Here is a 22,627-nt window from a genome sequence, read left to right as displayed (position 1 = left end):
CATGAATGATCCTAGCATTTAGGTCTTTTTTTTGTTGAAATTCGAGTATAGTCCCATCCCCCAATTTTGAAAAATGTTCACCCAAAAATGGGGTGGGACTATACTCGCGTCAGTACGGTACTTGACTATTCGGCACATGTTTAGCCAGTCTATTTTCAACATGAAAACAAAGGGAACCTTAACAAAGTAATAGTGTCATTTGATGCAGTGAGGTGATGCGTCATGTTACAAAGGATTCTGGGAAGGGCAAGATAACTTCTCTGATTTTGACCACCTTAAGTCTGATGTATGTCCGGCGGAACCAATGTTAGGTAAGGACTGTCGATGTCATTATTTTTGTAAATCATAAATACTGGCCACTCAATAAATCAATTTTCCTTCCAATTTTATTCATATCTTCTACATTCATCCATGAATTTATTGTAATGTCAACATATGTGTCGACATAACTGAATACCGATACCTATCTAACAAAATGTATTGTGCCATTTGGACTCACATATGCGCCAGCCACCTTCCAGTGACTTGTGGAGTGCTATGCCATTTGGACTCACAAATGCACCAGCCACCTTCCAGCCACTTATGGAGCACTATGCCATTTGGACTCGAACCACCTTTCAGCCTCTTATGGAGCACTATGCCATTTGGACTCACAAATGCGCCAACCACCTATGGAGCACTTTGCCATTTGGACTCACAAATGTGCCAGCAACCTTCCAGCAACTTATGGATTGCTATGCCATTTGGACTCACAAATGCGCCAGCCACCTTCCAGCCACTTGTGGAGCACTATGCCAGTTGGACTTACAAATGTGCCAGCAACCTTCCAGCAACTTATGGAGTGCTATGCCATTTGGACTCACAAATGCACCAGCCACCTTCCAGCCACTTGTGGAGCACTATGCCAGTTGGACTTACAAATGTGCCAGCAACCTTCCAGCAACTTATGGAGTACTGTGCCATTTGGACTCACATATGCGCCAGCCACCTTCCAGCCACTTATGGAGCACTATGCCATTTGGACGCACAAATGCACCAGCCACCTTCCAGCAACTTATGGAGTGCTATGCCATTTGGACTCACAAATGCGCCAGCAACCATCCAGCGACTTATGGAGCACTATGCCATTTGGACGCACAAATGCACCAGCCACCTTCCAGCAACTTATGGAGTGCTATGCCATTTGGACTCACAAATGCGCCAGCAACCATCCAGCGACTTATGGAGTGCTATGCCATTTGGACTCACAAATGCACCAGCCACCTTCCAGCCACTTATGGAGCACTATGCCATTTGGACTCACAAATGTGCCAGCAACCTTCCAGCAACTTATGGAGTGCTGTGCTATTTGGACTCACAAATGCGCCAGCCACCTTCCAGCCACTTATGGAGCACTATGCCATTTGGACTCACAAATGCACCAGCCACCTTCCAGCAACTTATGGAGTGCTATGCCATTTGGACTCACAAATGCACCAGCAACATTCCAGCGACTTATGGAGTGCTATGCCATTTGGACTCACAAATGCACCAACCACCTTCCAGCCACTTATGGAGCACTATGCCATTTGGACTCACAAATGCACCAGCCACCTTCCAGCAACTTATGGAGTGCTATGCCATTTGGACTCACAAATGCGCCAGCAACCATCCAGCGACTTATGGAGTGCTATGCCATATGGACTCACAAATGCACCAGCCACCTTCCAGCAACTTATGGAGTGCTATGCCATTTGGACTCACAAATGCGCCAGCAACCTTCCAGCGACTTATGGAGTGCTATGCCATTTGGACTCACAAATGCACCAGCCACCTTCCAGCCACTTATGGAGCACTATGCCATTTGGACTCACAAATGTGCCAGCAACCTTCCAGCAACTTATGGAGTGCTGTGCTATTTGGACTCACAAATGCGCCAGCCACCCTCCCGCCACTTATGGAGCACTATGCCATTTGGACTCACAAATGCACCAGCCACCTTCCAGCAACTTATGGAGTGCTATGCCATTTGGACTCACAAATGCACCAGCAACATTCCAGCGACTTATGGAGTGCTATGCCATTTGGACTCACAAATGCACCAGCCACCTTCCAGCCACTTATGGAGCACTATGCCATTTGGACTCACAAATGTGCCAGCAACCTTCCAGCAACTTATGGAGTGCTGTGCTATTTGGACTCACAAATCGCCAGCCACCTTCCAGCCACTTATGGAGCACTATGCCATTTGGACTCACAAATGCACCAGCCACCTTCCAGCAACTTATGGAGTGCTATGCCATTTGGACTCACAAATGCACCAGCAACATTCCAGCGACTTATGGAGTGCTATGCCATTTGGACTCACAAATGCACCAACCACCTTCCAGCCACTTATGGAGCACTATGCCATTTGGACGCACAAATGCACCAGCCACCTTCCAGCAACTTATGGAGTGCTATGCCATTTGGACTCACAAATGCGCCAGCAACCATCCAGCGACTTATGGAGTGCTATGCCATTTGGACTCACAAATGCACCAGCCACCTTCCAGCCACTTATGGAGCACTATGCCATTTGGACTCACAAATGTGCCAGCAACCTTCCAGCAACTTATGGAGTGCTGTGCTATTTGGACTCACAAATGCGCCAGCCACCTTCCAGCCACTTATGGAGTACTATGCCATTTGGACTCACAAATGCACCAGCCACCTTCCAGCAACTTATGGAGTGCTATGCCATTTGGACTCACAAATGCACCAACCACCTTCCAGCAACTTAAATATGGAGCTCAATTTCAGTCCTTTTTTTCTGATTTTTCAATACTTTTTTTTCATTATCGGCAACTGGGATTTATCAATTTCATTCAGAAAGAGATATCAGCAATTTTGATATTATTGGATAGTCGATTCATTGAAATTATTATCGTTATATCGACGGTCCTTAATGTTGGGGTAAGTTTGCGCGGGGGGGGGGGGGGGTCTCAAAAAGTGAACACAACTTTGGGGAGTTAATTGCTTTTCTTTTCCTGGGTTACATAGTATTTTAAGGGATTCAATGATGAGAATCAAAGGTTGATATTGTTATGAACAAAGCTGTAATCCAGGAAAGTCATTACTGAGAAAGTTTGTCTTTGCGGGTGAAAAAAATGTTACAGAAAATTCAAGATTAACTTCTATAAAAATGGTTGTTCAAATGTCGGCATGATTGGTGTGGATGTGCGAGTATGTAAGACCTGTCAAACATGGACTTTTTCCATCATACTCGGATAAATTGTGGACACGCAACCAACTGTGGACATCTGCGGTCTGCCACTCACCTCATAAAGCCTAAAAATACCTGTATATTACAGTATATAGAGCAGGGATCTGCAATCAGGAAGAGGAGAGCATGAAAAAATTAAAAATGTTACAAAAGTTTCAAAAAAGAAAGTTAGCAGCTGTAGTGAGCAGACAGCCAAACAGACAGACAAGACAACATGTGTTAATGTCACACCCAATCGGGTGTTGTATGCCTGCCACATTGCTTAATTCAATACCCTGCAACATCTTGTAAACATTTAGCTGAAAATCGCTACATGTTGTTGACACTAGCTGTGCGCAATGCACCCACTGGTAGCCGACTGAACTTTGCAAGAACCTGTTTGGCTCAGCCATAATGGACAGAAATAGTCTAATCTGTAATGGCATAGTCCAATAAACCCTGCTTCATGGTAGTAGATTAAGAATTGTTCTCAAGTAATGGGGTATGAGTTTTTGTACCCAGTACATTGAAAGATCATATTATAAACACAGTAAGCATATTGTCATTTATTGAGGTTAAAGAACTGTGTCTTGAGGACTGGAATATATACGATCCTGCTCCAAGCGACTACAGTGTCTTGTATTGCTGGTAAGTCATGAGCAGCCTCCCATTGAATCCCGGAGTTTTTTGCCTCGGAGGCGGAGGCGAGCAAGGACTAACAGGTTGACCTGTGTGTCAGGTTGCCTGTGTCAAGTGAAATTGCTATGGTATACCTACAACCTAAAAGTTGGAATTTACTTGGTAAAAAAATGTTCACTTTATTTTTACGTACAATTTAAAACTTTTCAGGTACCGTATATACTCAAATTTGGCAGAAATGTTCCCTTTTACTTTGACAGAAATTATTGTTGATAAGAATAAAATCTATTGAAAAGTTGTCAGACAGAGTTAACCCTAATGGCCTGAACCTGGTTTTGTCGGAGGTGCCCAATATATTCCCCCACCCTCCTCCCCGCCCAGCTGAAGGGGGAGGCACCTGTAGGCAGTAGTATATTATAGTACCTAGTAACATTAGGGACACTTAGGGTTAAGATACTTTCCTTCACAACTGCAAACTGCTTCTAATATATTAAATATACTATTACTATCCTGTGTGAGTTTCTTAAACTTGGGGATAAATTTCTTAAAATCTGTGCCTACCATTTACTTTTGAAACATTTCTTGGTAACGTTGTGGTTGTTATTATGTGACAAAGATGGACTGCTTCCCTGTGGGCGCTCTGCTACACCCAGCCAGGGTTCACCGGTAAGGTCATGTTAAAAGAACGAAACATGCATGGTAGGAGATTTGTCAGTTTGCACTTAATTTGACCTTTGACCTCACCAAGGATTCATGACACCTGTTTATGTTGCTGGCTTGATCTGTTCATCCTTGGTGGATCACACTCAATAGATTTTGGACTGTGCTTGTCATTTTTGTTGTGAAAAATGGAATGAGGAGTTACCCTTCACTATCTATGAGCTGACTGACTTTTATACTAGATGATTGATTGTCAAATGTTAGAATGATTTATGTTTCAGAAAGATTTTGAACGAATTATCTCCGTTTGTTGTAGCCTACATGTAACATGGGGGTGGGTACCACTATAAAATAAACCTCCCACTGAAACAAGAAAGTAAGTTTATTTATCTACCCTATGTGACAATATTTTGAAAGATCAACTGGATTTCCTTTTAAAAAGTATATGAAAAATTAATAAATGTTTTTGATACATGCAGACAAGCTGAGGGATACGTGCGGGCACCTGTACAGCACCACCCTTAGTTTCAGCCTGCACGAATGCCTCCTAAACCCTGATTAATTGTGGGGCCCCACCCCACTTTTTGACCAGATCAAGATTCACCATTTTGTGATATTCTGAACATTGATCAATTGCATTATTATTTAGGGATTCAATCATGTTTCACCGTTGTTCATCACGAATTAACAATGATGCGTCCACATTGTCTGCATGGTTTACTTTGTGAGGGCAGCTTTAAATGCCCGAGCGAAGTAAACCACGCAGACGCGCCGGACGCGAGTTGTTATCTGTGATAAAGCGGTAAAGATTTAGCTGCTGCCTCAAACTTAAGAGAGTGTTTCCAGGCATGACGAATCTTACGCGCTCACGCGTACGTGTTACCTTGCATTCGTGTATACACTACTAGACTGTGGATTCATCACCGATTAACAACGCTTGGGTCCTGTACAAAGGTATATCTATAGGAAGAGTTGTTGAAACTGTAAAGCTTCGCCTATTATGGCGCTATGGACTCCCTTGACATTGGAATTTTAGACACAACCTTACGGTACCCTCCCGTAAAATTCCCACCGGTAAATAAGAGCACAGAACCTTAACTCTTGTTGGAATTTCAGAGGAGGGTGCTCTCTGTGTGCATGAAATTCACCTTAAGGGAAAGGAGCCCAAGTGCACCATTAGGTGAATCTTCACGCTATTTGATCATGTAACAAACAATTTTATTGAGAATTGCCCCGTTTATATAAATACTAGTAATTCTGCCATATTGGTAAAATGCCATGCATGGAGACCAAACTAGTACCTCCAATTTGTCATTTGGTATATATCTGCCCCCCCCCATTGCTTAATGCTATATCGATTACATGTTTAGTTACTCCATTATACTTACATCCACAAACCTCCTCTGACAGTAAATGGAATTTGTCCAGTGTAACGTAACGAGGTGTCACCGTGGCTGGAACATATAATAATGTACTCGCTACTATTTGATTGGATTCATGATTAAGGTGCTACTACACCCCCTGATAAATTTTGTGACTAATTTTGCTTTTTTCTCAAAAAATAACTACACACTGGTAACAAAAGTTATGTATATGATAGGGGCAAGGAATCCAATTACTTCACTGAAATTTCAGTGATTCAAGACAAATGGTTTATTATTCCTCGCGCGGTAGGCGCGAGGTATTAGTGTTTACTTCTGAATCGAATGTGGGGACATGGGGAAAGCCTGAATATAGTAAATTATATTTACCTTCATTTAAATATTTATGATACTTTCATCAAAACAAATATTCAAGCGATGATAGTGTGTAATATAAAAATATAAAATTTCACTATTTTCAGAGAAAATAGTGTTTTTAGACAAAACGATATTTTGTTTTCTGCATAGAGGTTGATTTACTAATTGCATTGAGCATGCGTGGTGATAAATTGGCAAGAAATTCTTTCTGTTTGGGGTGTTTGATAAAATTCCCTTTAAAGTGAAAAGCTTCCTGGAAAGCTTAAGCAACATATGCGTCACTAACTTTGTCCGATCGGGCTCAAATTTGGTGGGTGGAATCCTGGATCTGAGGGAATATATGCCCGAAATAAAATTGAGGTCAAGCGAGCGTCAAAGGTCATTACGGAGGGGTCAAATTTCAAACTTTGTCCGATCGAGCTCAAACTTGGTGGGTCGAATCCTTGATACGAGGGGATTACATGCCCGAAATAAAATCGAGGTCAACCAAGGTCAAAGGTCATTACGGAGGGTCAAATTTCAAACTTTGTCGATCGGGCTCAAATTTGGTGGGTGGAATCCTTGATACGAGGGAAATATATGCCGAAATAAAATTGAGGTCAAGCGAGGTCAAAGGTCAAGTTATAAGAAAAATCATAAAATTTGGGTCCCTATTTTCAAGGTTACCTATTTCTCCAATGCTTAAGCAATGAAATATACGTCACTTATACGTTGAACACGGATCGATTGGCGCGAGGTTCATATTGGTGCGTATGCACCAAATATGTATCTTGTAAGAAATGAGGTACATTCTAGTGGTACCTCTTTTCTTATCATAAATAATCATGGTAATGTGCCGTCGCTTGTCTTGAGTTACTGAAATTCCAGTGTAGTAACTGGATTCCTTGCCCCTACATGTATAATATATACATAATTTTGTGACCAGTGTGTTATTATTTTTTGAGAAAAATGCAAAAATAGTCACAAATTTACCAAGGGGTGTAATACCATCTTAAAAAATACAAATAAATATGATAATCAATAATACTAATAGTAATACATGTAGGACACAAACAGCTTCAATTGAATAAATTCCAAAGGTCTTACCTTTCTGGAGTGTGTGAGAGCCGTGGGAATATTATGATGGGAAATACCCAGCTCTATAAATAGCACAATGTGATATTATTATCCAGCACTTTCCCACAGTAATCAAGGTGATAGTGTAAATTAACGTTTGTTTGTGTTTGTTTAAATGTGTTTGTATTAATTTGTATTAATTTGTATCAGTCTCAAGATTCTACAAAAACACTGGACCATAACGACCTCATCCCACCCAAATTACATGGTTCATTAAGCTTCCATTCAACAGTATAGCATAAAATTTGACCTAAAGTTATGGATTATGAGTTTTTGTACCCAGCATATCCAAAGGTCATTCTTTGAGTGTAGGAGCATATTGAGGTTAAGGAACTGTGCGCCAGAGATTGTCATGTTTGACAACCTACACTATGGACCACAATGGCCTCATTCCAGTGGCATAGTTCAATAACCTTAATAAAAAAACATTATGCAAAATTTGACCTAAAGTTGCAGAGTATGAGTTTTAGTACCCAAATTGTCAAAGGTCATTCAATGAATGTACAAATGTATTGGGGTTAAAGAACTGTGCCTTGATAGATGAGCATGTTGTGGATCCTAGTGCTAGTGAAAGTGGTACGGTATGTACTTTTTGCTATTGGGAGATATTTTTCATGGGGCTATTTTATGAAAATTTTGGTGGCAACTGAATCACCACTAATAAGGCCCTTTATTTTGAGCCCTGCAATGTATAGGCATTGGGTCAATGGGTACATCAGATTACAACCCAAATTTTGGAATTCCAGAAAAAGTTGTTTTCTTCTTGCAAAATGTTGGCATCTTCAAAGATTAAAAAAAATGTTTATTCAATAAGTCAGTGTCTGACTTGACACTTTGTGCAACCAGGTTTTCAATTGTATTTGACAAATTATCAACTAATTGTCATGACGACCGATTTGATAAATCACCGGGATCTCAGATATGCTCATCTGTAAGGACACGGTTCATGAACCCTGGTATATTTGTATATTCTTAATAGAAATTAGAATGACCTACGTCCTTTGAATGTGTTGGGTTATTCATCACAGATAACTTCAACTGAAGGTCAACCTTAGTGGCATCAATCCATCTTGGAAAAGTGTGTGTATTGGGGGGGGGGGGCTGTTTGATGTGAATTGTCAATAAATGGCTGAAAAGTACGTACAATTCTCATTTTTTCAAAAGTTTTTTTTTTGGGGGGGGGGTGTGTTCCTGTGTCCCCCAACCCAGGATTGATGCCCATGATATAATAGTATACCATAGTGAGAAATTCATAGCTTAAATAAATACACTAAAAATAAAATAATTTATTGACACCGTGGTGATACGTCTTGACATATCGTGTTGCTGGTTCCGATTACCAGAATAAAAGAACAAAAAATTAAAAAAAACCCCACAAATGCTACTAACTTCTATCCAGTACAAAAGAGTTTTATTGTTGTTATTATTATTATTATGATTTGAATGATATTGCTCTGGTGCGCGTAAATAGAAGAGGAAACACAATTCAAGTGGTATTTAATCACACAGGGCTCACCACCAGTCAGTGTGAATTAAATCTAACAAAATACTTGATATGGTTATTAACCAGCTTTAGTAGTTCCTTTGTGAACCAAATTCCTTTGATTGTTGCCCTGCTTAAAGTTGCTCATACAGGTGGAACAGAAAGGAACCAAGCAAGAGAGAGGGAGAGAGGGATATCTGAGAGAGAGAGAATAAGCTTTCAAGTTCAAACTTAGAGGTCAGTGCCTCAGTATTTACATTGTCATACCCTGGAAGTGTCTCTGAATGGTTCAAAAATGATCACACCAGTCTGCAGTGCTGCTGTTCCTCCGTGCCTTTTACAGTTTTTCATTGCTGGTACTGCCCAAGTTCATTATTTTCAGTGTCCACTGAAGTTGAACTTGATTGAATGAATATAATATTCGCTGTGTGGAATTTTGTGTGTGTTTTAATGTGTGAATGAAAACCACAAAGTTTGTTTTGTGTTTTGTTCATGGGTTTACAAGATGAGGGGTGGGTAATGGGCTCAATTATTAGGAAGTGAACATTTTACTACGTGGAATTTGAACAGCAGCAGTCCGATTTTTTTTCTGTGCAGGTATTAAAATTAGACTTCAGATGAGGACAAAACTTGCCTTTTATTGGTCAGGGTGAGAAACTGTCAAAATCACAGTTGTGGTGCTCAGTGGTGGGAAACTGTTCAACTCACAGTGGTCGAGCTCAGGGTTGAACTGCTCAGATATCAGCCCTGTGTGCACGGTGCGTGTACACCTGAGTGTATAGCTGGTGGTTTTCCAGAGGGGTGGTGGCAGGTTGTTGGAAGTGCTATTTCCCACGACTTGTTGTTAGGTATGGACCAGTGGTAGTTCCCACGAGTTTCCATTTACATTGGTTTTGGGGCACATGGGTAACACTCAGTGGCCGTCTAGTACGTGATCATGGTATAACATGTTCTGCAGTGGAATTGGGATATATACATTACTTGTTTGCGACAACCTGTAAAATGGGAAACTTTTGATACAATTTTCTAACCTTTTCAGCTTGGATTTTTATCTTGATAATGAGGTATGTGTATAATAAATGGTTTTATAGTGTACCTTTGTTATGAGTGTGTATTTTAAACTTGTTGGAAAAGTTGTCAGGTGTTTTTAATAGTAGGTAGTACTAGGGTATTTAATGAATTGGCCTCTGACGATGTGTATGTGATACATGTAGTATGCCTGTTCTGTGGTAGGCAATGACACTCTTTATACATGGTGAGACCAAAGAGAAGAAGAGAAAACTCAGCTCAGAAAGTTGTATTGTTGAGTAGATAACAATGCCTTTCCGACTTCTTGGTATAAACCAATCTTGGCTTGATTTTATGGAAGTTGCAAAACTTGTACGTGTGATGTCTCAGAGGTGGAGGTAGATAGCAAACTATATAATTTAGTATTGTAAGCATGGGTATTGGCATTGCCAGTGTTTTCAATATTGCGTATTGTGGCCAAAAACATATCGCAATATCGGCTGTATCGCAATGTTGTTTGAGCTTCCTTAAGTTTCAAAACAACTTGCATAAATCGCTCAATTTTGAAACTATGACAATGAAATTACTTACGGGTGGGCATGAAAGTAAGCTTTTACACAAACAACGAGATTCTAACAAATTAACTTGGATGTACAGTCAAGTAAGTTAAATTTTTGTGATCATACCATATGTATTACAATGTATGTAAGTCGGCATGTTGAATTCATCACTTCTGGGTCGTTTTCAGGGGTCACACAATGCATTAAGTGGGGAGATAATTTAATTTAATTTCATTTAGTTGACAGCTTAAAAAATATTGCATCACAATATTATAAACTTGGAAATCCATCAAGTTGCACCGAGTTGCGGCAAAAAGTAATTGATATATCGGGGATGCACCGCAACGCAACACAAGTGCAGCATAGTGTGATCAGACCTTTAATATGGGTTCAAATTTGGCGATTCTCAATTTGCAGGGATTTACATTGATTTTGTGTACATTGTATGTGTGTGTTTGTGCATAATGTGGGTGGGGGGGGTAGACTGTGTGGGGGGGGGGGGGGGGGGTGTGTCTGTAAGTGCATCCAAACAAGGACAAAATGAAATTGTATTCTAATCGCAACTGGGGACATGCACAGCAAACTATGGATGTCATATTCCCGCGTCATATTGCTGCAGCTCTCAGATGGTAGCAATCTGCAGTTTCTTATACATGTGAAGAGAGTCCATGGTATGACGAGTAAATCACAGTCGTACAATCGCAATGAATCCATAACAGATTTGTGAAAACCAGAAAGTACTTGTGGGAACAGACTACCTATTACAATATTGATTTGGTTTGATAGTAGGCAGACTGTATTTGGATTCTATCTGTGCAACTATTCAGATGATAAAGAAATAAATGGATAAAATGAGATAAAATTGAGGGAAAATCAACTTTGGATCGATGATAAAATTAATTATCAAAATCATAAGCCTGGGAAAACATCACTGACCCAGATTTGTGGGTCATTGTCCTGAAGGTCGCTATTTACCAAAAAACAGTAGATGCAAAAAGTGCGATGGTAACGAGTTCTGATAAACCTATAGGCCTACAGGAGATCATGTGGTGTCCTTAGGGACTCAGTTCTTCCTAAAGTTGGGATGTTCTGAAGAAAATGAAAGATGATAGCCTATTAATCACTAAAATTGACATGAAATGATACAAATCGATTTCACTTTAAAAGTAGAAAAGTAGAATTTAAAGGAGTATTTCATGATCCTAGCATCCTCTTTTTATGACATTTTTTTTCAGTAGATATCCATGAAAAAAGCTTATTCCCAAAATTTCAGTTGATTCTGATTTTGTGTTTGTGAGTTATGCATGATTTAGTGTATTTCACTTCTCCATAGACAATGTGTTGTAATTTCATTCTGGTATACCAGAACGAAATTCAAATTTCATGATATTTTTGCTAAACAAATTAATCTGCAAGAAATATTTGGTATATAAACATTATGACAGCGTTCAAGCTTTGACTTGCGTTTGGCGGACAGAATGGAGGAAACTTTAAGTGAAAGATATCCTACTTAAAGGAACTTTTTCTAGGGTGAAATTTTGTGAAGAAAATGAATCTGACATAAAAAATGCACAATTATCAACTTAAAAATTTTCCCCATAGCACTGTACAGGCATATTTCTGCCCCAAATCATCAAATTTGAGCAAAAAGTTTTGTTAAAAAAATAAGTCCTTCAAAATGGAGATACTTAGGGCTAAACAAAAAACATGTTGCTCTAGAGAAAGGTATTGGTTAGAGCAACATGTTCTTTGTTTAGCCTTACACCTCCCAGTTTTTGAAGGACTTATTTTTTAAACAAAATCCATTACTTTTTTCACGCCCTCAAAATTCTTAGGGGTGGGGGTAGCATATTGCAAGTTATTTTCTTTTCTGTAAATCTAGCTTACTTATTTGTTATATCACCATTTAGCTATTGAAATACTGAGCAAAAAGACACTTAAAACATACCTATAGCTCATACCATTGTGGAGATATGGCATTTTCAAATCGAAAATGAGGCAAATATTATACTTTTTTCCAAATCAATTGTCACCCGAACCTTTGAGTTTCTACCCCTGCTACAAAAATAAAGAAATATATGGATCCCATTCAATGCTTTTAATATCACAATTGTACCCTTGTTACACAATTAGCATAGAAAATTAGGCACTATTTGATAGTTTTCATGTTCGTACACTCACAGGAAATTAGCAAGTCAAAATTTTTGTCACCCTAAAACGGCCATTTTCGCCAAAATTGGACCAAAAATGAATTTTTCTCAAAATCAGTGAAAAACAAGGGGTTTTAAGTGTCAAAATCTGAAAATATGTGACATTTTACCCCTAATAACATTTAAGTAAATCAAGAATTTTGACTGTTTTCACCCCTAAATACTTTGTTCACGGTTTGTCCGCCAAACGTAAGTCACACGTAAGTCACGTAAAAAAAAAAAAAAAAGCGCAGTGATTTATAGTGCGCTACGCACAGGCACAACGCCTAGACGTTGATCCACAAGCCTCAGCACACTTTACAAGTTGTCGCTGACCACTACGGCCCACATCATTCCACAAACCATTAAACAACATCAACTTCTATGCATCGCGCTGGGATATCGAGGCCATGCACGCTTGTGATTGGCTACTGGAAAATCAAGATGAACAGTAGGACCATAAAAGGATAGATGCAGACTCCACATCACTGCCACGATATATCGTTGCAGTACTTTTAATTTTCACGTGCGATGATTTTGATATTGCAAAAGCATCGCAGCATTGCATTGCCGCTGCGATGTGGAGTCTGAATCAAACTTAAGTGGTCAGTTAAGAATGTCTGTAGCTGGGCACTAGTTCTGTTCTAAGAATTGGTTTGCAGTGATATTCAACACATAGAGGGGCCTACACAGGTACATGTAGAAATTCCTACTAAGTACTATGGTAAATCAGGCAAAAAATAACACTGCAGATAGCGAGAGTCAACAGGTATACCAATATTCAGTCTGAGACAAATTGTACCTTAAACTGTTTTGTAATTGTACATAAATTAAATATTAATTGTTGTTTAATTGCTATCATTGTAAAGATAACAATGAAAGTAGTCCAGGTCGTCAAACAACAATGGAATACCAGGGTGAACCATGGCCAACTAGACAGGAGACAAGCCAGTGAAGCCCTGCCCTTGTTTAAATGGCAACAGTCGGCAATTATTCAGTGATCCATGCAGGTCACTCTCATTGCTGGCAAAGCATGCCCTGATAGTATAGGTGATAGTACCTGGTCTCAACTATTTTCACACGGTAATGGAAGTTGATTATTGTTGAGTATGTGAAAAAATTCTCAGGTTGTTTGCAATTGAGCCAGTGTGTGGTGAATCTTGTAGGTTTGCAATGAGAATTTCACCGGTACCGCCCTTTAATCTGAAGATGTGAAATTTACACACAGCACATGGCATAGCTCTGAGAATGCATAGGGAAATTCACGATTTTTGATAGCAAAATGCAGGCACCATTTTTTTTTTAATTCGCAATATCCGCATTTTTCACCCCAAAAAGTTTGAATTTGCAGTATTTAAAAAAACATTTTCTTCTTTTTTTTCTTCTATATTTTCTTGCAATTTTTATTGGTCTGTTTTCTATAATCTTTTTAACATGAATTGAATTGCAGATCATTAAATGGATTCCTTGATTTAGTGACAACTTCAGGTTTTTGAAAATGAGTTGACTTGAAAAATGGTTATTTTGGGAAATTCTCAAATCCGCAGTCAGACTTATAATACGCGATTATATCCAAAATGCACAAAGTTCATTTATATGATTCTATACTTTTTTTTTTTTTTCATTTCAGATTTAGCTGAATCTTCATACCTTGGATTAATATAAGGATATATCATACACTTGTGAATGCTCCTATTCAAAGTCAGGTAATTAAAATTGAATTGTATTTTTACAAACAAAAAACTTTAGGCAATGGCACAGAGGCGGAAGCGCTTGTCTAATTAAGGCCCAGACTCCCCTGTATATTTTGTTGTCAAATGTTGGACACTCTTTCCCCACGATGAGCACTAGGTGCTGTTCCCATATGTACAGTACATGTGGGTGGACTTGAGAGACTCGTCTGTTCTGCTTGCCAAACAAGTTAGACAAAAATGCACAAACTTTTACAAATTCCCCAGCAGAATACAAGAACTTTGTAGGTGTCTTGTCATGTTTTATCGTCACCATGGTCAGTATTGGTCACCTGTCATGTTCTGTGTACAAATGCAGAAGGAATGGTATGGGCTCTGACTTATGATCAGAAGGTTGCAGGTTCGAACCCTAGCGGTACCATTGCGTAATGCACTAAGACAAATGGTCACCTGTCATGTTCTGTGTACAAATGCAGAAGGAATGGTATGGGCTCTGACTTATGATCAGAAGGTTGCAGGTTCGAATCCTAGCGGTAACATTTTGTAATGCACTAAGACAAATGGTCACCTGTCATGTTCTGTGTACAAATGCAGAAGGTAGTGGTATGAGCTATGACTTATGATCGGAAGGTTGCAGGTTCGAACCCTTGCGGTACCATTGCCTAATGCACTAAGACAGTGCCCTTAACCTTTTTGGCTCTCTCCACCCAGGTGTAAAATGGGTATTGGCATACATATTGTCATGGGAAGGTAAAATAGATATGTTGTGTGGGAGGAGTGACAAACTGCTCATAACAAGTTAATTCATTGGAGTTGGCTGCCGTATTTGGATTGCGCGCTACCATATTTGCACAGATTGTGATACGCACTTTTGTTATTGGTCGTTCTGTTTTAGCCTGATCGATTTTTGGCAAGGGAAGATGTAAAAATCATCTATTTTTATAAACTTTTGAGCAAAATTTTGTATTATTTTGTAAGGTGAAGAGATTAAAGTGACGGTTATGAATGAGGTTAATAACTTTGCATCGGTAATATGTAGGGCATTGTGAAAAATCTAAACATTTTGCTTTGGACCTCGGATATTCCTCGGTTCCAAAGGCAAAATGTTTAGATTTTTCAATGCCCTCCAAATAACCGATGCGCATGTTATTAACCTCTAAACAGAAAAGGGGGAGAGTGTGATTACGTTCATAGAAATGATGAATTTGCAATATTTGGGGGGGGAAGTCATTCGGTTAATGAAACTAGATTCATACAGGACATCCTCGATCTTTTGACTTTTAAGTCAAAAGATCAATTAAAATTCTTTAAATGTTTATGGCATCACCAGTCTTTTGGTATGTTGTATCATTATTTTGTGTCAATGAAGTATCACAGATTCCCCATAGCTGTAATGTAGGCATATAGACATTAATGACTCCTTAAAATTCTTGTGTTAAACTTTATGTTGATATCTGTGTTACTTGTATGTTTTGGTCCACTTTTGGTGACATTATTTGATTTACTTTCGATGATAGAATTTGGTTATTGAATTGGTTCCATTTACGATGACGGAATTTGTTCCATTTTTGGAAACAGAATTTGGTCCACTTTCAGTGACAGTATTTGGGTCCACTTATGGAAGGTAACAGAAGTTATTAGAATTTATTTCACTTTCAGTGGCAGTATGGATCTTTAGTCCACTTTTTCGGTGACAGAATTTGGTCCACTTTCGGTGACAAAATTTGGTCCACTTTCAGCAACAGAAATTGGTCCACTTTTGGTGACAGAATTTGGTCCACTTTTTGGTAACAGAATTCCAAGGACTAACATATTATGAAAAGATTTCCTTAATCATAAATTTGGTAAAATGTCAACAAGATGTTGTTCCAAAACTGACAGGACATGATAAAATAAATAAAAGAAAATTAACAGTTAAGGCTACATGCTCTTTTTGGTTGAAATTTTTGGCGGGAAATAATCCCGCCAAAACATTAAAGTAATCTTTTCCCACAACTAAATATCATAGTCAGGAAATTAATGATGCATCTGGTAGCTTAGATCATACTTAGTTGCAATTATCCCAGAAAATTCTTGATTTGTTTTTACAGAGTCTTGAATTGTCGATGTTTTTGATCAAAAAACATCACTCGGTGTATTTTGAAACTCGAGGCATTAACTCTTCTCAAATTAGCCCCAAATCATAATTTATTATATGCACGTGTAGCAAACACCAATGGGAATAATTGGACGTTGTTTGCGGAGCCTAAATTTGGTTTGATTTTATTTCACAATAATTCTAAGGTGAGAATTTTGACCTGACATTTCCTTTTTGGATTTCAAATTTAAATTCATTGATATGTGATATTTTGAATAAATAAAGAGTACGCTTACCTTTCTGCAACACTTCCCGGTATCATTAAGCATCTGCTGATAACCAACATTTTAGTTGAAAACAGTCCTTTCCTATCATTTTTGAACAAAATATGGTTCAAAAGTGCGTACACTACGCGTATAAACTAGCACAGCGAGGTAATGAACAGAGCTATTTACGGTGGGGTATCTATTTTAAGCTATTAGGGTAGGCCTATAGTATATCTTCCCACAAGTGACAAGATGTGTCAAGCAGGGCGGTATATTCAAACGCTATTGTCTGGATCATTGAGTATCGATTGCGCATGTATACATGCAGCATGGATGTGTGTGGTCCTCCCCAGGTTTTGACATAAATTACAAATGACGTCGTGAATGACCCAGCGTTTTCATTTTATTATTACTAAATTAATCGTCGTTTATCACGAGTGCTAAGAGTCGTACCAGTTCAATTCATCAAAATTAATTTGTATTAAATGAAAACAAACAGACAAGTAGAGTCATATGTCTTTCTATGACCGTATTCCTACCAAAATCTGAGTTTCAATACACTCGAAACGTGTTGATATGTATATCTTTGAAAATCGCCGAATGTTAACCACAGTCACCGTGGCACAGTATAGGCATCTTTAGCATTCATAGTGCAATTGGCAGTGGTTGAACCCCGTGAAAATTTTAGTATTTTTTGTTCTTTTTACTAATGTGCTGTGCCGTTTTTCAAACACGCCCCTGAATGAAACTCATGGGCAAGTACCCTTAAATAGGTATTAAAGGAAGCTATTGATAATTACTTGAGTGCACTCTCGAATGATCTTGCAGAAGATGCTGGTTGTTCAATACATGTCAACCAATCGGACATCAAGTTTCATTGAAGAGGTACAGGTTTTTCCATAAAATTTACATTCATGTTGACTCCCTGCCCCCTTTGTATGAAGCAGGTCTTTCCATTTTCACCCACTTATTTGCTGGTAGCAAGCCACTTCTGTCAGTAACACTGTTGGCTGTTAGTGTTATGCTTTATACTTCAGGGTTAAAGCTGTGTTTATTGCTTGTTCAAATGAGTGCAAATCTAAAGACATACAAGTGGTTGGAGAGCCCAAATTTATACTGTGATTAGGTTAGATTTAGCTCGTCTTTATCGGAATGCACTGAGGTATTTAATGGTTATAAATGTGGCTGTTGTGCGAGTGACAAGGCTCTTGTACCCGCTGGCCCAAAACAAACCAACAAAAAGTTGTTGGCGATGGGTCAACACCACAGCAGCTAAAGGGAATATCCCATCATGCACTGCAGTATACCGGCATGCTCCATAGCAAATGTATACAAAATATAAACAAGAGCCGCTTAGATATTGAGAGCTACGGATAGTTTCACAATACTTAAGAGATCATCATTTCTCAAATAAAAGTCTAAGCTCCCCTGATAGAAGTAATTGAAAGTTGAAGTGAGGGATTTTGTGTACACTTTCTATGGCACAAACAGTTTTATTATGGTACTGCAGACTGCAGAGCATGATGGGATACACCTATCAGCTGCTGTGGGTCAACACAGTTTAGCAACATTGTATCTAGCCATAAACACAGTTGATGAATGACCATGCGTGCATGATAAAAATGAATGAATGACCTTGATTAAAAGGGATGTAATATCTGTCTTAACTTTATCATTCAAATATATCCGGCGGGAAGAACCCAAGAGTTGCTTTTACCCGCTTTTGTCAGAATGCCAAAGGATATGCAGACTTTGGGGTTCTCTACCGGGTGTGAATTTGTGCCTAAATTCCTTCCCACAATGCAACAAGTGAAGACCTAACTGCATAACAAAGGAAATGGTTTACCATATGGTTATTGCATCATGCGAAGGTATTTCAGAAACCCTAAATCCGCATATTCGAGGAAAGTTCATAATTTGATAATGCGTAAACTTTAAAAAGAATCTTTCCTTCAAAAAAGAGATACCAACCCCACCCTAACCTATTATAATACCCCATTGACTAAGTTGTATTTTGAATGATGACCACGGATTAGTGTTAATTCTAATTTCACATTCAGGAAACGTGATTGTGTATGCTACAAGTATAAAGTCCAAAATGTTGGCGTTTTGATTTACTTTTTGGCATATTTGTGGCATTAGGGATGAGGTAATTCTATACTACTACTAGAAACACATGTTTAAAGCACAAGATGGACATAGTCAGTCACAGAAGGAGTAGAGGTTCATTAGTCTGTCAATCAGCTGCTGTACTACTGATGACTGAGGATGGTTTCTTTGAAATGTTTGAGATGAAAAAAATGTGACTGTTGTTGTCTAAAATTCCTTTCAATCAACTACAACCAGTACATGATACAGAAATAATTTTAAAGAGCCTTGTGAGATATGATGGAATTAGGATCAAATCTGGAAGAACAATTGTGAAAACAGAGAACCAAACAAACCTGCTTGAAAATAGAAGGGTTAAATGCAAACAGTACTGTCTGATAATGCAAGAGTTATGGTATTGCATGATGTTGGTCAATATCAAGACCAGCAAATTGGGCTATTCCAGTTGAAATCCATACTCCCCTTATAAATGGAAGACAGGACCTTAATCTTCAATACAGGGGTGTAATAAATTCACATCGAGTCACCCATTCAGGTATCCCAATTAGAAATTCACATTGTGTGGAAGATAAGGTATGTCTTCTGCAGGGGTGTGTGGATTTTAATTTGAATAGCCCATTTCCAACGAACCAAACCATGTCTACTGGTCAGGTGTACAGAGAGTACTGTTAGTATTATATCATCATTTAATAGAGTCTTGAGCAGGTCTGGAAAAATGTGGAATTCATCCAGGAAGCTTATTCCAGGGAACTTTTTGGATTTGGAGGGAAACTTTTGGTTTCCTGTATGTGTGATATATTGGTATTATGAGGCAGATGGGGCGTATTGTATCCCTATAATTCTTGGTTACAATTGAATTGGCAAAAATTATTGCCATTCCATGCTCATTTGAATTGCATTAACCCAAACTGACAATGGAAATAGAATTCATGAGAAAATTGACACAGATATTTGGAAATCTGTTCATGAGGACCTCATTCACTTATGGTTCTGGGGACTCCTGGTTCTGGTCAAATACTTCTCAACCCTACAACAGTCCTTCTTCCCTGTTGGTCTTTAGAGTGTGTTGGTGTGAAGATTTCTGGAGTGACGTGTGACAGGTTGCAGAAACCTTTGCTCTGGAATAATCACTGCCTGACCACTGATGATTTTGTGTGTAAGGGCGATTTGATTCACTTTGTGTCCGAGTTCTAGGGTTTCCCATCCAAGTTCGGCCATCATACTTAATGGGCTACTGGGTCTCCTGTAGTCCTTCTGGATGTCATCAGCAAAATCCAGTGTTTGAATGCGAGACCTATACAAGAAACTCCCCAAAAAGTTCCAAATCCGGCATGTGTCAAATTTATGGAACAGGCAAGACTTTTTTTATTTGCATGCGCGCAAGATGTATTTTTAGGCTGGTGAACTCCTTACCTTGTCGGTGTTTGGTCTAGCTAGTGTACAATAGTTTCCCAACCTAGTTTTCACCGAACAACCACCTCACGCCACATGAATAGCAGTCCCCATGAGACCGTGAAGAATCGTAGGGTAAGACAATATCAACAATAAAATACTGACTGAGCCTGTTGTGTTCAAGTTGTGCTGGCTGCGTGGCCCAGCTGGCTGCCCTGGATTTGAAAACTTGAAGTGAGAAAAGTAGCAGTATAGTTTAGAATGGGATATTTGCATGTAATACTGCTTCGCATTACTTTGTATGTTGAACTATGTTACGGTTGTTACCAATTAAAAAATACATTATTCACACAAAAACTTATATAAATATGAAAGTGTCAAATAAGCAAGATCTTCAAAGGTTTGAATTTGAACTTTCAGAGATCGGTCAATCCCAAACTATTCCCCACCCACACTTGTCTTGTTTCACTTATAAATTAGATTGTACTTAGTAACTAACCAGGGCCTCAGACTTGTTGAAGCTCAGGAGAATCAAAGTTGATTCTTATCTCTTAATTCTACAAGAATCGATTCTCCCCAAAGCTGAGAAAAATGTGTATGAAGCGCACATCATGAGCACGCAGCACGAAGTACATGTGGCTGGGGCTCTAGATGGTCTCTGGTGCAAATCTGAGCCTTATTTGGAGCTTCTTTTTCATAAAATAGTTGACCAATATTTCAGAAGTATCAGGCCTTGAAAATGACAAAAAATTCTGAACATGGTAAGGAAATTAATTTGAGTGCACACAAGGTTTTTCTTCTGGGTAAGAATTTTTTCTTGTGTGCAACAGCTTTTTTTCTTGCAGGTTAGAAATTTGATAAATATGTCCATGCATGAGTTTTGTATATGGTGACCTATTTATCAAAATTCTAACCCGTAAGAAATTAGTTGTTGTATGCAAGAAAAAATTCTTACTCAGAAGGAAAAGAACTTGTGCACTCAAACTTATTTGTTTGTCCTTTTCAGAAGTTTAGAATTTTTTGCTAAATTTCCAAAATTCTGTGGAAGGTTTATCCTTATTTTTATTAGCAATAAAAATAGCAATTTTGATGAAATGAAGTAAAATAAAGTAACTAAATTACTTAATCATTTAGCATTCTAGCATTTAGATTTTGTTGATAAAATTTGGTCCACTTTCGGTGGCAGATATTGCTTTATGTAATGCAACCTACTTCTGAGAACTCTACAGGTGCGATTATTTTAGATGATGTTCAAGTCTTTTGTGATGTAGACCTTAACTTCTCCCTTCGTCTGACTCTAAGTCGTGCGCACAATTCAACGGAAAAGGACATTTTAAAAGTGTGTCACATACTCGATGTGCTGTACATTCATGTTGTGGCACTCTAAAAACAAATTGAGGTTGGCTGGGTAGTGGGTAGAGAAGTATGCCAGTGTCATGCCTTAAAGATAAGAGATTGTTTGGATATAATTGTCTAGGAGTTATGTCTGAATCTCGGGTAGTACCATGAACTTCATTATGAGGTGGTATCATCTCACTTCCAGTGACAAAGTCCAATATAGACTCCATTCAACAAGCCTACATTGTAGCACATAAGTTGACCTCAGGTTGTGGATTATGAGGTTTTGTACCCAATGCAGTCAAAGGTCATTTTATAAGTGTACAAACATATTGGGGGTAAAGAACTGTGTATTAATAGATGAGCACGTTGAGATCCTAGTGCTTGCGTTGGATTCCCTCTTGGCTCTTGTCAGTCGTAATCTACAATATTTTATTAACTGTATGCCTATGGGCGTGAATGAGCAGAAAAGCGGTCGGGCGTATTCGGCAAAAGATGATAAAAATATTGATTTATACCATATCATTTTATGAGCACATTTGAGACTTCCTTCCTTGAAAATAAAAACAATACATGAATGTCACATTCTTTAAGTTTATATTCCTAAGATATTTTGATAGGAATCAAAAACAAGGGAAACAGTGAAGGAATTGTATGGTAACAAAGATGGATGTTATTTTGAAAGGATAATGGCACAATCCTGGTGTTGTAGAGGGAGGGACATGCAGGTGTAAACTTGTTTAATTTAACTCTGTCGGGGCTTTTGTTGTGGTTTTGCTTCCGTAATAACAGTAAGATATTGTCGCTGTTTGATAGTCTTGGTTTGGGATGCGGCATTTGGACGTGGTGTTGTACATTTTGGCGCAGATTGGATGTGCATGCCTACAGGTGTAGGGTGAGTGTTTCTAATTTATTTGCCTTACACTTCTATGTCCAAACTGAGTGGGTTGTTTATAATGTGGTGGCTGCAAACTTGGTGTTTTATGGTTGCACTTTAGTGTACCTTTGTGAATGTGATGTGAACATAAGTCATATAACTCTGGGAGCCAAAACAGGGACACATACTACAGGTACATGACATAAGACCTTTCTGCACACAGCCTCAAATTCCTCATGAAATGCAGAATTGAATGGAGA

The 22,627-nt window shown here is 38.7% G+C and overlaps 1 protein-coding gene across 1 annotated transcript in view; it reads left to right on the top strand.

Annotated features, from left to right (window-relative positions):
- Window positions 1–22,627, top strand: part of LOC140166455 (recombining binding protein suppressor of hairless-like) — an 84,614-nt gene that overhangs the window by 9,114 nt on the left and 52,873 nt on the right. Inside the window, exon 2 of the mRNA XM_072189933.1 lies at window positions 14,248–14,323. The gene's annotated coding sequence lies outside the window, so the exon portion shown is untranslated. The remainder of the gene's footprint in view (window positions 1–14,247; window positions 14,324–22,627) is intronic.

This window comes from Amphiura filiformis, chromosome 12 (assembly GCF_039555335.1).
Source record: "Amphiura filiformis chromosome 12, Afil_fr2py, whole genome shotgun sequence".
NCBI lineage: Eukaryota > Metazoa > Echinodermata > Ophiuroidea > Amphilepidida > Amphiuridae > Amphiura > Amphiura filiformis.
The sequence above is the reverse complement of the archived record's forward strand: the minus strand, read 5'-3'. Positions and strand labels throughout refer to the sequence as shown.